At 37.9% G+C, this 13,619-nt stretch overlaps 1 long non-coding RNA gene and 1 other non-coding gene across 2 annotated transcripts; one reads left to right on the top strand and one right to left on the bottom strand.

The window, feature by feature from the left end:
- The first annotated feature begins 5,359 nt into the window (after window positions 1-5,359).
- On the top strand, window positions 5,360-5,466 carry LOC125605572. The gene has a single exon (XR_007337026.1). It is a non-coding gene; the product is annotated as a small nucleolar RNA R71 (small nucleolar RNA).
- A 6,080-nt stretch (window positions 5,467-11,546) lies between these two features.
- On the bottom strand, window positions 11,547-13,345 carry LOC106365329. Its single transcript, XR_001273463.3, has 2 exons — window positions 12,483-13,345; window positions 11,547-12,003 (listed from the first exon to the last, which is right to left on the bottom strand). It is a non-coding gene; the product is annotated as an uncharacterized LOC106365329 (long non-coding RNA).
- Between the last annotated feature and the right edge of the window lie 274 nt (window positions 13,346-13,619).

Genomic DNA, 13,619 nt, shown 5'->3' with positions numbered 1-13,619 from the left:
TCCTATTTAGGATTGCCGGAAAGCTTAGGAGGATCCAAGGTTCAGGTGTTTGGTTTTGTACAAGATCGGTTGAATAATAGGGTGAATGGTTGGACTTTTAGATTTTTCACCAAAGGGGGAAAAGAGGTGATTATTAAATCAGTCATAACGGCCCTACCAAACCATGTAATGTCGGTGTATCGATTACCGAAAGCCACAGTGAAGAAATTAACGAGTGCGGTTGCTCAGTTTTGGTGGATTCCAGGAGGAAGTACACGTGGTATGCATTGGAAATCATGGGATAAATTGTGTGAACACAAGGATAACGGTGGATTAGGGTTCAAAGATTTAAATGATTTTAATACGGCAATGCTTGGAAAGCAATTGTGGAGACTGATCGAGAAGCCAAATTCTCTTTTCTCTCGAGTCTTCAAAGGAAGGTATTATAGGAATGCTTCACCCCTGGAACCGATTCGCTCATATTCTCCGTCGTATGGCTGGAGGAGTATCACCTCTGCTAAATCTCTGGTTTGTAAAGGACTAATTAAAAGGGTGGGTACATGATCATCTATCTCAGTATGGAACGATCCCTGGATCCCATCCACTCGTCCGAGACCAGCTAATAAAAATTTTCACAATAGTTACTCGGATCTTACAGTGGATTCCCTCATTCATCAGGAATCTCGCACTTGGAATTTACAGGCACTTAGGACTTTGGTGGAGTGATATTACGTGTATACGCACACCAAATAACCTAATGTGCACACTACCACAATCGAATGGTATGTCGATGTAGCACTTTAGGATCGAATCCACAGAGACCAATGGTTACACTTTATCTTTATGGGATCAATACTTAGCTAAAACAATATGGGGGTTTTAAGATTTGAGAGTTTCGTGAGAAACAAGTAACAAGATTAATTAAAGTATTCAGATAACTAAAATGCTAGCCTAGGGTGGTTTGATCGGGTGTTAAACAAGTGTGAGCCAAACAATTATTCAAGTTCGATTAAAGACCAGTCTAGAACTCGGATCACTCAAGTAGAACAGCCCACTGTCGTGGAACTGCCCCCTATGCTGATCGATCTTGATACCTAAACTCTCGTTTGGATCAAGATGCGACAGCAAGCAATAGAGATCAAGTCCGATATGTTCACAAGACACCCTAATATCTACTTTCGCTGATTAGGGATGCAATGCTCATTCAAGTTATGTCTAGCAACCTATAACACTTTTGATGAATAGATTAAACCTAGAATCAGGCACTAAGTGGTTAACTTGATGCAAGCCTTAAGAACAACAGTGAATGAAGACAATTGATTTATAACTTATTTATGTCAAGCTCACAGATCTAACACCCTAACACCCTAGACTAAGCAAGCTGACTACTCAGCCATGGAGCAAGAAAACACAGAGACAGAGATATAAAGCAACATAAAATATGACTGAAATAAAGTAATAGGGTTCAGGGGGTTCTTCTCTAAATCGAGAGAGATGGCCTTCTCCCTTTACAAAGTAGCAGAATCTCAAGTCTCCAACTCTAAGGTCTGGTTTCTTGTCTCCAAAACAGCGTAGTATGATAAAGAGAAACAGAAAATATGATATATCAAAGCCACAGGCGGCTGGGAGAGAAAATATGGATAACTAGGACAAATCCCGTAATGATTGTAGTTTCCTAAAAAATCTCTGCCGCTGGAACACTCACTCGGAACAGTCATCAAGACTGTTCTGCGTGAAAACCACCAAATTGCATTGTTTTCTGCCTCTTTTGTTCCAGCTGATCCATCTCCCATCAAATGCAACTCCAGACCTGTAATGACTCCAAAAGGACTAGGAAGACTCGATAAAGACTTGAAAACTAATTTAAAAGCATATATACAAGATGTATAAAACACCATATATCAATTCCCCCAGACTTAGATCCTTGTTTGTCCTCAAACAATGTCAAGTATCAAGAACAGGGAGAAAGGTTTGAAAGTGTGGGAACTCTCCTATTCTCAGCAACCATACTTTAACCACGAATCTCTGAACCATACAAGCAGTAAAACTAGGACAACACACCCTTACCGGAACCCCACTGACTGCTGTTCAAAAATCGGCTCCATACTCTTCATCTCAAACCTGAAAAAGCAACACTATCGAGACAGAACTCCCTACATTCATTTAAGAGTAGCGTGAGCTTCTCATCACAGGCATCATTCAGGGTAGACGGTCTAGGTGTGGAACAGGCTATTTAATGGTGGAGTTAAGAGTGTTTAGGGGCTACCATTTCATTGAAGAGGATGCAGGATATCACACAAAATGGCAAGAGAGGATAGATCCATTGATGTCCACAGCCTCTACTCGTTTTTGCTCTATCTGGTGCGACTGTTCTGATGACGGAACAGGCAACTGATTGTTCTGCTTTCCACTTTCCTCTACACACTCTTCAATACTTGGTACCAACTTCTTGCTCGACCTTTCCAGTGGCTCCATGTTTCTTTTCTTTCTTCCCCTTCTCCATCACATTAATCTCGTTTTTTTTTTTTTTTTTTTTTGAAGACTGATATGGTGATGTGACGAAGAAGGAGGTAATACATGATCGTTCTGAGTGCCACTGGTGGTTCTGATTTCGCGACCATTCTGGTTCTCCACCCCTGCTCTTGCGCAGTTCATTGGTTATGGAGCGGTTGCTCCCTTAATCTGCTTGTTCTCCTTTCTGACATAATTTCTGCAGCAGTAACGAGTAGGAGGCTGCGTTGATCCTTTCCTCTCCGACCTTTTTGCACATATCTGCACATATGACACTGAAAAACAAATGCATGAAGGTGGAATAAAGGCTAAGGTGCAGGGTGGGAACTAGCTAAAGATGAGCTAGCCACTCAGGATCAGCAAGATGGATAAAAAGGATAAGAAGTCCTGAGTGTGTTCTCGTTTCCCTGATCTAATGCCCATAACAAGAAGAATTTCAGTCAAGATTAGGTTCAAGTAAGGTGGAGTTAAGTCTACCCAGTGTAACCTGATCGGCTGAGAACTTCTGGAGAATCAAGTGAGATATGTCAGGGTGTTCCAGGTCCACATGTGTGTCTTTCGCCACTGCTAAGGTCACTGAATAAGATAACTAAAGCACGAGGTGGTCAGTGATCAACACAGAATAAGGTCCTAATTCCCACAAAGTTTTGACTGACTCAATAAAAACTGACTCAAATTGACCCAAAAGAAAAACAAAAGAAAGAAACGAGTTAGTAAACGACGAAAACCCTCCCCCAGACTTACTTCACAACGTCCCTGGTGTGAAAATAAATCAGAGAGAAGGTGAAAACAAGAATAAATTTTTTTTTTGTTCGAGATACTTACCTGGCGCGGAGCAGCCTGACAGAGCAAGACGCGGTTGCTCCAGCAAAGGATGCTCTGGAATGAGAGCAGCCAGCTGCTTGCTCCAGTCAAGGGTCTCGGATTTTCTGATTTATGACCTGAGACTCAACAAACTAAAAACAAAAATAAGTAAAAAGAAAATCCTAATGTTAATGACACTCACCAGTGGGTTGCCTCCCACCAAGCGCTTGGTTTAAGTCTCTAGCTTGACTTGGTGACTGGGATCAGTCGGGTTGAGCAGGAGGGCTGTTCCAAAACAAGCTCCACAATCAGACATGTTCAGCTTCAGAACTCTGCTCAACAACCCTTTCACAGCAGCTTCTCCTTTCTCCTTCAGCTCATGTGTGAGAATGGCTCTGACTTTAGAGAACGGTTTGGAGGTACCCTTGCACTTTACCTCATACTCAATGGAGTTCTCATCACACTTGAGAGGTATCAAAGTCATTGTAGGATCTCCCTTGACCCTTTTCTTCTGGACTTTCTGTTTCACCCTTGAATTCCCTCTGAATTTAGTAGGATCAGTGCTAGGATCTTCATCAGAAAACAGCCTGCTCTCACCCTTATCACCATGCTCCTTCTCTGGAACAACCTTCAGCTTTTCTACATCAAACACTGAGATGCGAGAGGCGTGTGATGAGGAAGATCTGGTGGGTACAGCCTTGTAGAAAACTTTCTTGTTGATGTTGGAGAAGCAGACTCTCTTGTTGGGCATATCGATGGTTGCTCCAACAGTAGCCATGAATGTCCTTCCAAATATCAAAGGCATCTCATGATCCTTGTTCATCTCAACAACTTGAAACTCAGCAGGAACAATGCATTCCCCTACTTGAACATGAAGGCTGCGGATGGTTCCATATGGGACTGCTCTGGAAGAGTTTGCAAAGGTCAGGGTCAGCTGAGAACGCTCAACATCAGCAATACCCAAATCGTCTACAATAGCCTTTGAGACGAGATTCACACAAGAACCAGAGTCACAAAGAGCATCCTTGAAGGTTGTTCCTGCGATGGAACATGGGAAAACAAACTTTCCAGGATCATCAACCTTAGGCAATACCTTCAGTGCTGGTGTAGACAGAGCTTTGGTATAGAGGACCTTGATCTCCTCTTGAGTCTCTCTACAGTATTTAAAGAACTGGAGCAGTGGACGAATCTGCAGAGCATCTTCGAATGCAAGTTCTTTAGGAAGCCTTCTCACCATCTTGTTAAAACCAATCAACTGCTCTTCACTAATGGGATCCATCAGATGTCTAGGTGGAATTGGATAGGGAACCTTAGGAACATAGACTCGAGATGGTGGAGTCTCAGCAGGTTCGCTAGGAGCAGTCACTCCAGAGATAGCAGACTGCTCTGCTCTCTCTTCTGCGCCTGGAGCAGTCTCAGCGAACGGCTGCTCTATTGCATTACAGTGCTCAGTCCTAGGATTTTTATCAGTTCTTCCAGGGAGTGTCTCTTGTTGCCTCTTGACACTCTCAGCTGTTTGAGCAAGCTGAACATCGATCTTTCTTATATGGATCGCAAGATTGTCATACTTGTTATTCAGCTCAGTGAACATGTTGCCCATCCTGGTGTCATTTCTGTGGTTACCTGATTCAACGCCTTGGCCTGAACCTGCTGACCCTGCAACAGCTGTTGCATCATCATACCCAGACCCTTCAGCTCATCTGGTTGACTGTTCCCGTTAGCTGGAACAGCTTGCTGATTGCTCTGCGGTTGTCGCTTGTTCTGGTTCTGAATATGCCCGGCCGTAGCTTGCTCCATGCTGAAGACGTGCCCTTGGTTGTTTTTCAGTAGCTGATCAACCTTGGCAGTCAGCTCATCTATTTTCTGGGCGTCAGAACTGTTCCCTTTCTTGGAGCAATCACTCTCCTCTTTCTTATTAGCTGAGCTAGCAGCCATGTTCTCAATCAGCTTAAACGCTCCAGCAGTGGTTTGAGTCATGAAGTCTCCATTGCTCGCAGAGTTTAGAGCACCTTGGTATTTCCAGTCCACTCCATCATAGAAAATGTCCAGGAGATAATCATCATCAAATCCATGGTGAGGACATTCTCTGCGATAGTCATTGAAGCGCTCCCATGCGTCGCAGAAAGGCTCATCAGTGAGCTGTCTGAAGGAGGTGATCTTGTTCCTCAATGCAGCTGTTCTCGCCTTAGAGTAGAAATGGCTGAGGAACGCTGATCGGACCTGTTCCCATGAAGTGAGAGAGCCGGTAGGGAGAGAGTTCAACCACCGTGCAGCTTTTCCATCAAGAGAGAATGGGAATAACATGCACGTGATGTAGTCTGGTGGAACACCATTCACGCGAGTGAAACTGCAGACTTTTTCGAAGCTCTCAATATGCTCCATTGGAATTTCTGTAGAGAGACCAGAGAACACCTTTCTCTGTACTAGACCGATCAAAGCAGGCTTGATCTCGAAGTCCTGCCTGGTGCAGAGTGGAGGAACAATGGCAGAGCGCGTAGTAGGGATGTTACGCGGAAGGTTTCTCTGCCCGATTGGAACAGTCTGCGCCTGTTGTTCCTGCTGCGCGAGAGCAGCCTGTTCAGCAGCATCCTGCTGAGCTTGGATGGTCTGCTGCATTTGTTGCATCTGCTGCTGCATGAGTGCCATAGCCGCAGCGAGATCATCCTGATTGGCGTGATCACCCATAGTGGTGTCAGTTTGCCTTGGCTGTTGACGATTTGTTCTTTCTAACCTTGCTAGCTCCTGGTTGGTAAATGTAACTAACTCTCCTTGTGCGTTTCTCCGAGTATGTCTACTGGTCATGCACCTGGAACATTAGCTGCAACAAAAAGGATAAGGCAAGTTAGAGGTCTTAGACTAAATAAATAACCGAAAAATAAAGGTAAAAAGATGGTCCCCGGCAACGGCGCCAATTTGATATTACGTGTATACGCACACCAAATAACCTAATGTGCACACTACCACAATCGAATGGTATGTCGATGTAGCACTTTAGGATCGAATCCACAGAGACCAACGGTTACACTTTATCTTTATGGGATCAATACTTAGCTAAAACAATATGGGGGTTTTAAGATTTGAGGGTTTCGTGAGAAACAAGTAACAAGATTAATTAAAGTATTCAGATAACTAAAATGCTAGCCTAGGGTGGTTTGATCGGGTGTTAAACAAGTGTGAGCCAAACAATTATTCAAGTTCGATTAAAGACCAGTCTAGAACTCGGATCACTCAAGTAGAACAGCCCACTGTCGTGGAACTGCCCCCTATGCTGATCGATCTTGATACCTAAACTCTCGTTTGGATCAAGATGCGACAGCAAGCAATAGAGATCAAGTCCGATATGTTCACAAAACACCCTAATATCTACTTTCGCTGATTAGGGATGCAATGCTCATTCAAGTTATGTCTAGCAACCTATAACACTTTTGATGAATAGATTAAACCTAGAATCAGGCACTAAGTGGTTAACTTGATGCAAGCCTTAAGAACAACAGTGAATGAAGACAATCGATTTATAACTTATTTATGTCAAGCTCACAGATCTAACACCCTAACACCCTAGACTAAGCAAGCTGACTACTCAGCCATGGAGCAAGAAAACACAGAGACAGAGATATAAAGCAACATAAAATATGACTGAAATAAAGTAATAGGGTTCAGGGGTTTCTTCTCTAAATCGAGAGAGATGGCCTTCTCCCTTTACAAAGTAGCAGAATCTCAAGTCTCCAACTCTAAGGTCTGGTTCCTTGTCTCCAAAACAGCGTAGTATGATAAAGAGAAACATAAAATATGATATATCAAAGTCACAGGCGGCTGGGAGAGAAAATATGGATAACTAGGGCATATCCTGTAATGATTGTAGTTTCCTAAAAAATCTCTGCCGCTGGAACACTCACTCGGAACAGTCATCAAGACTGTTCTGCGTGAAAACCACCAAATTGCATTGTTTTCTGCCTCTTTTGTTCCAGCTGATCCATCTCCCATCAAAATGCAACTCCAGAACTGTAATGACTCCAAAAGGACTAGGAAGACTCGATAAAGACTTGAAAACTAATTTAAAAGCATATATACAAGATGTATAAAACACCATATATCATGGAGCCAGATGATGCAAAGTTGATTGAAGGTATTTCCTCTGAGTAGAAATCAGATGGAAGATAGAAATGGTTGGCATTTCACTAATAATGGAAAATATTCGGTACAATCAGGGTATCAAGTAGAAAGGATTTATCCTGACAAGGAAAAACCACCAGATTATTATGGTCCCAATGTGGACATACTTAAGGCTTTTTGTTGGAAAGTTAAGTGTCCTCCAAAGTTACGGCATTTTATATGGCAGTTGATAACAGGTTGTATAGCAGTGACAAAGAATTTAAAATCAAGAGGAATACAAGGAGATACTGTTTGTGCACGGTGTGGAAATCCATAGGAATCAGTTAATCATGTTTTCTTTGAAAGTCCTCCGGCACGACAAGTGTGGGCACTATCAAAGATCCCATCAAACCCAAATATTTTTCCAACTGGTTCCCTTTTTACTAATATGGATCATTTGTTTTGGAGAGTTAACCCGAAAATGGAGGATCATCAGTTTGCATGGATACTATGGTATATTTGGAAGGGCAGGAATAATAAGGTTTTCAGTAATATTGATGTTGAGCCGAGAGAGACGTTAAAATTAGCAGAATTAGAGTCAAGACTTTGGAATGAAGCGCAGAATATCAACAATCCAAGGGTCGCTCCTGAAGTTCAAGGCAGATTGTCCTTAGTGACCACAGGTAGATGGTGTTTTACGGATGGTTCTTGGAAGGATAAAGATGGTTTTTCAGGCCAAGGTTGGCTCAGTACACTTCCAGGGTTTGAGAGACTGTTAGGGGCAAGGAATGTAAGGGCAAGTTTATCACCTCTTCATGCGGAGATAGAGGCACTGATTTGGGCAATGGAATGTATGAAAAATTTACGACAGTATCAGGTTACTTTCGCAACGGATTGTTCTCAAGTGGTGAAGATGGTTTCGGAACCAGAGGAATGACCAGCATTTGGGAGTTACCTGGAGGATATCAAGCTTTTGAGAAGAAGTTTCACCAATTCAGAAGTTATTCATGTATCGAGGACGGACAATAAAATGGCGGATCGCTTGGCACGCATTGCTAGGATACAACCATCGTTCGTCATACATATGGATACAGAGTCACCACCTTGGTTTACGGAGTCTTTATGAGTCTGTAAATTTTCTTGTTGTCAAAAAAAAAAAAAAAATTAAATTAAATTCTGAATAAAATTTACATTGTGTCATGAATAGTAATTAATTCTAACTTAGTTGTACATTTTCTTATTGAATGAGATATTTTAAAGGTTCAACATTCATAACTTCGCTAATAATATTTAAAACACAAAACATTAGAAATAAGAACTCGTGAACAAACATATTATATACATCAATGAAAACAAAATATGATATAGAAAATTCACCTACTAAACATTCCTTTTCATATTGACGTCCCAATATTTCTTTAAATTCCATGAAATAATTACTTTTTTTAACTCTTTTGAAAAATTATCTCAAAATATGATTTTGGTTGTTCTATAGAAGTTTATCTAAAAAGCAGATGAGTAGTTCTATATTTTATGGTATAATCATTGGAAGTGAAATTATGCAGAATAAAAAAATCCACTTGACATAACTTAGATCGGAAATTACAAAAGACAAGTCGTCAAAATTAAATTTCAAAATAATTGACTAACACCAAATCTTATAATTAATGTGAATCAATAATGAAATAAATTAGTATTTACGATGGTATCAACCAACACCAATCCAGTTGAAACAAATTTTGTATTTTTTCATGATTCTAAAGTATCAACACCTTTATTCTAATTTTATAGAAATATTTAGCCTACTCAACATCTCCAATAAGAAAAAGTGAAAGAGGCTTCTTTTTCAAAAAAAAAAAAACAACGTCTGAAGTATTTCATATTATTTAAAGATGAAGTTTTGTAAGTTTTTTTGTATATTTTCCATCAAACGTATGATGAGAATATATACAATCATAGCATAGAGTCGACAAATTATAATAATAGATTATTAAAATGGATACTAAGATAAAGTTTGGGCATCATAATTCTACGAATTATCATTTACATACTATTGTAACTATAATACGACACAAACTAAGATAAATATCACTTACACATTATCTATACTATCATTAAGCTATCTATATAAACTATATTAAAAGATAGATTATATTCCACATCCAGTAACAAATATGATTTAAAATTATTCAGTAACAAATATGATTTTAAAACAGAATAATAAGAATTGATCATAAGTCATAATAATTTGTTACAATTTTTTAAAAAAATATATATTTAATTACAAATCTTAAAATAGTTATATTGCTTAAATTAATAAATTAATGATTAGCTAAGAATAATAATAAATTAATGAATAGCTAAAACTTAATAAAACATGACAAATTAGCAAAATTAACTTAAATCATGGAGAACATGACAAATAAGAAAAATTAAATTAATTATATATCTAGTCACAAAGTGTATAGTTATATCATTTAAATTAATAAATTAATGACTCAACTAAAAAGTAAAAACTAATAATAAATTAATGAATAAGCTAAAACCTAATAAAAACATGACAAATAAGAAAAATCAAAATAATTATATATCTAATTACATATTTTATAGTTATATTATTTAAACTAATAAATTATTGACTCAACTAAAAACTATTAATAAATTAATGACTGAGCTTAAACCTAATTAAAATATCATAAATAAGCAAAAATTATCTAAAATCAATGAAATCATGACAAATAAACAAATTCATTTCTCAAATAATAGTATAGATATAAATTTATCATTCAATAATGTAAATATAAATTTATTATTCAATATAAGTGGGCTATAACTGAATTGACTTAGACCCAGTTAAGTGGGCTAAATTTGCCATGCCAACACAGAAATATATACAAAAATAGTTGATAGTGGTCTCCTTGAAGCTCATTTCCCTCAACTTTGGTCTCAAAACTGTCTCTGCATTGATTGAGCAGTTGATAGTGGTCTCGTTGAAAGAAGGAATTTTCAACAATGACGATGTTCTGTTCCGGACAGTTCAATGACGAAGCTAAACCATAGTGATGGATACTTAATTATCTGTTGATGGAGTTTCAACAGTCCAGAGGACAGTAACAAAGCAGACCAAGTGATCGATCTCTGCTTATACCTCAATCGAATCATTAGATAATTAAGTATCCATCACTATTCAGATTTTGCAAGCTAAATGTTTCATTAGTGTATCATTTGCCCATAATTTTGGTCGAAAGCTTCCTTAAGGTTTAGGCTTTTGTCTTAGAGTTTTTCTTTTGATGTGAAGAGATATTCGGTTCTGTTTGTTTTGTAACAAATGTTTCTTTTTTTTAGTTGAAAAGAATTATTGTTTGGGTTTCTTTAGAACTATTTGAACGAGGAAACTGAAAAGAATCTCGTTACTTTGCTATTAACGAGAAATCATAAATTAATTTAATACATGGTTTGACTTAGTTTCTTAATGGTAGTTACTACCATCTATCTGATTTAGAGAGTCCAAGAATGTTAATCCAAGGCTCCTCTTCATCATTACATCATAATGACAATGACCCATATGGTGCTGTACTTAGCACGATCAACGAAGCACCAACTACACTAATGCAAGGAGATGATCATGGTCTTATTATTACTAATGATGATGATCATATGATTATGATGAATACAAAGACTGATAATCATCATCATAAATCAGGATTACTACTCAATGATGATCATAATGACATATGATGGATTGGCAAACTCTTGACAAGTTAGTTGCTTCTCAGCTAATCATGAGCCAAGAAGAGGAAGAAGTTAACATTAAAGATCCATCTGATAATATGAAACCTTTCATCATCATCTCTCCGAAGAGCAAGCAACAATGGCCTCTATGAATGCGTCTTCCTCTTCTTCTCCATGTTCCATCTACTCTTGGCCTCAAAATACAAACACCTAAAGATCCATCCATCCTCAAACGTGTGTGAATCCAAATGCCTCTATATATAATTTAATTGAGGCTCATGCTTAATGGTTACATATAACTACTAATTATAAATTATAAATTTTATATGAAATATGTTTATTTATTATCACCCGGTGTAACTTTCTTTAGTTTTGTGAAATATATAAACAAAGACTATAACTATTTCTGAATATGGGTTCTATACACGTTAAACACACCAAAAAAACGTCATATTTCAAGAAACTCAAGAACACAAGTATCAAAATAAGGATACAAGCATAATCTAAACAAAATCAATTTGAGAAAACAGTCTACAAGTTTGGGAACAAAGGAATTACACACTGATAAAACACAACACAGTGAGAAGACAGACACAAGAGAGAATATTCGAGATGAGACTGATAAAAACAGATAATTCTTTTTATTTTTGTTCTCTCCGTCGTAATTAGTAACATTCTCAAGACACTAAGCAAACAAAAGACGCTAATCACGTACACATAGTTCCATCACTCTTTTTCTGTTTCAAGCATCTGTACAATCTGAGTCACTCCCTCTACAAATTCTTTGTCGGATCATACTGTCTGTCTGGCATATCGAACATCCGTGGAAGATGGTTGCGGTATCTCTCTGTTGCATCTTTTCCCCACTAGCAGACTTCTCATTCCCTCCACCAATTATCAAAGACAAAAAAAACACAACAATAAATTAAAACAAGCAAAATAACCAACGAACAATAAAAAAACAGTAAGAAGGTATCTTTAAGGAAATACGAGAGGGAAAAACGTTTTATTTCAAGATCGATTAAAAAAATAAAATAAATATATATACGGAAGGGGAAACAATTTATTACAAGATTTGATTTAGAATAACAAAGTGATGGTAAGTGTCAAGAGGCAAATGAAACATTATCATCTCTAACGATCACAACGACAGGAGACATGTTCTATTTTGTTTTCACTAGTTTCACATAAGCTTCTTCCATTATCAGTCAAGTAATCAATAGTTTCCCCTTAAAACTTTTAAAATTTTGAAAACAAAGCTTTGACAAAAAACAAAAACAGTTTGTATAAATCATATGGTTTTATAAAATTCTGTAAAGAGAAAAATGGATAATGTACCTCACCAAAAGGCACCTTTGACATACCTCATCATCTTGTCTTCATCCTCAAAGAAGTAATTAAAAGCTTCTTGCACTCATCAGACTCGCCGTTTACTTCACTAGCCGTCGCCAACGTTCTCCGTATGTGTATGTGTAGCTACTTTGATGTGGACTGAAGTTCTCTCTCTCTCTCACACAGATTATAAAGGGAAATTATGAAAGCAGAGAGCCGTTGCAAACTGAGAAGTAGCCGTTTGGAGAAAGTAGCCGTTGGGCTCCGTTGGAGTTTCCGAGGTTAATTAATGTGTGCGGGGGTCCCCGGTAGTAATAATATTGCTCGTCTTTTAAATTTGTTGTTGTTCGTTCTTCTATTTTTCAAAAAACATACTATTTTAAAATCATTTTAATTAGAAAAGTAATTATAATCAAATATTTTTTAATATATGTATTTTATTTCTTGAACTTTACTTTGTGTTTCTATAATGTACACTGCCTTAGGCCCAGTTAAGTGGGCTATAACTTTATTGCTTTAGGTTTAGGTCTAACTAAACTCTTGTAGTGATTAGGCCTCACAATCCAGTGAATAAGGCTTTAACTTTTCACTAATAGGAGCAAGTTAAACTTGTAGCTTTCTGTTACTTGCAGAAGAAGAAGAAGAGGTTGAAAAGATGGCTTATGCAATGAAGCCAACGAAGTCAGGCTTGTAGCTTTATTTGAATTGATTACAAATGGGTTGAACAAAAAAAAAAAAAAGAATTGATTACAAATGGATGATTTGGGTCTAAATGTGTTATTAGTGTGTGCTGATTTGGTACGTGGAGCTAAAGACAAGAGACTGAGAACAAAGGGACAAGTGAGAATGCCCACCAAGGTTCTTAAGATCACTACCCGTAAAGCTCCTTGTGGTGAAGGTATATTTATATGCATGTGTTTATTACACTTAGATATTAGAACATGAGAATAAGCTCATTGCTTTAGGTTCTTGACATTGCTTAAACTCTTCACTATTGTTTTTTTAAACAGGAACGAATGAGTGATTGATCTTTTCAGCTCTCCTGATGTGGTCAAGCAAATCTCTTCCATCACCATTGAACCTGGTGTTGAGGTTGAGGTCACCATCGCCGACTCTTAGATTTCATTTTGTTTTATTTTCTGTTAGTGGAAAATATAATCCCTTTCACT

The sequence above is a fragment of the Brassica napus genome, unplaced genomic scaffold (assembly GCF_020379485.1).
Source record: "Brassica napus cultivar Da-Ae unplaced genomic scaffold, Da-Ae ScsIHWf_773;HRSCAF=1112, whole genome shotgun sequence".
Lineage (NCBI taxonomy): Eukaryota > Viridiplantae > Streptophyta > Magnoliopsida > Brassicales > Brassicaceae > Brassica > Brassica napus.
The sequence above is the reverse complement of the archived record's forward strand: the minus strand, read 5'-3'. Positions and strand labels throughout refer to the sequence as shown.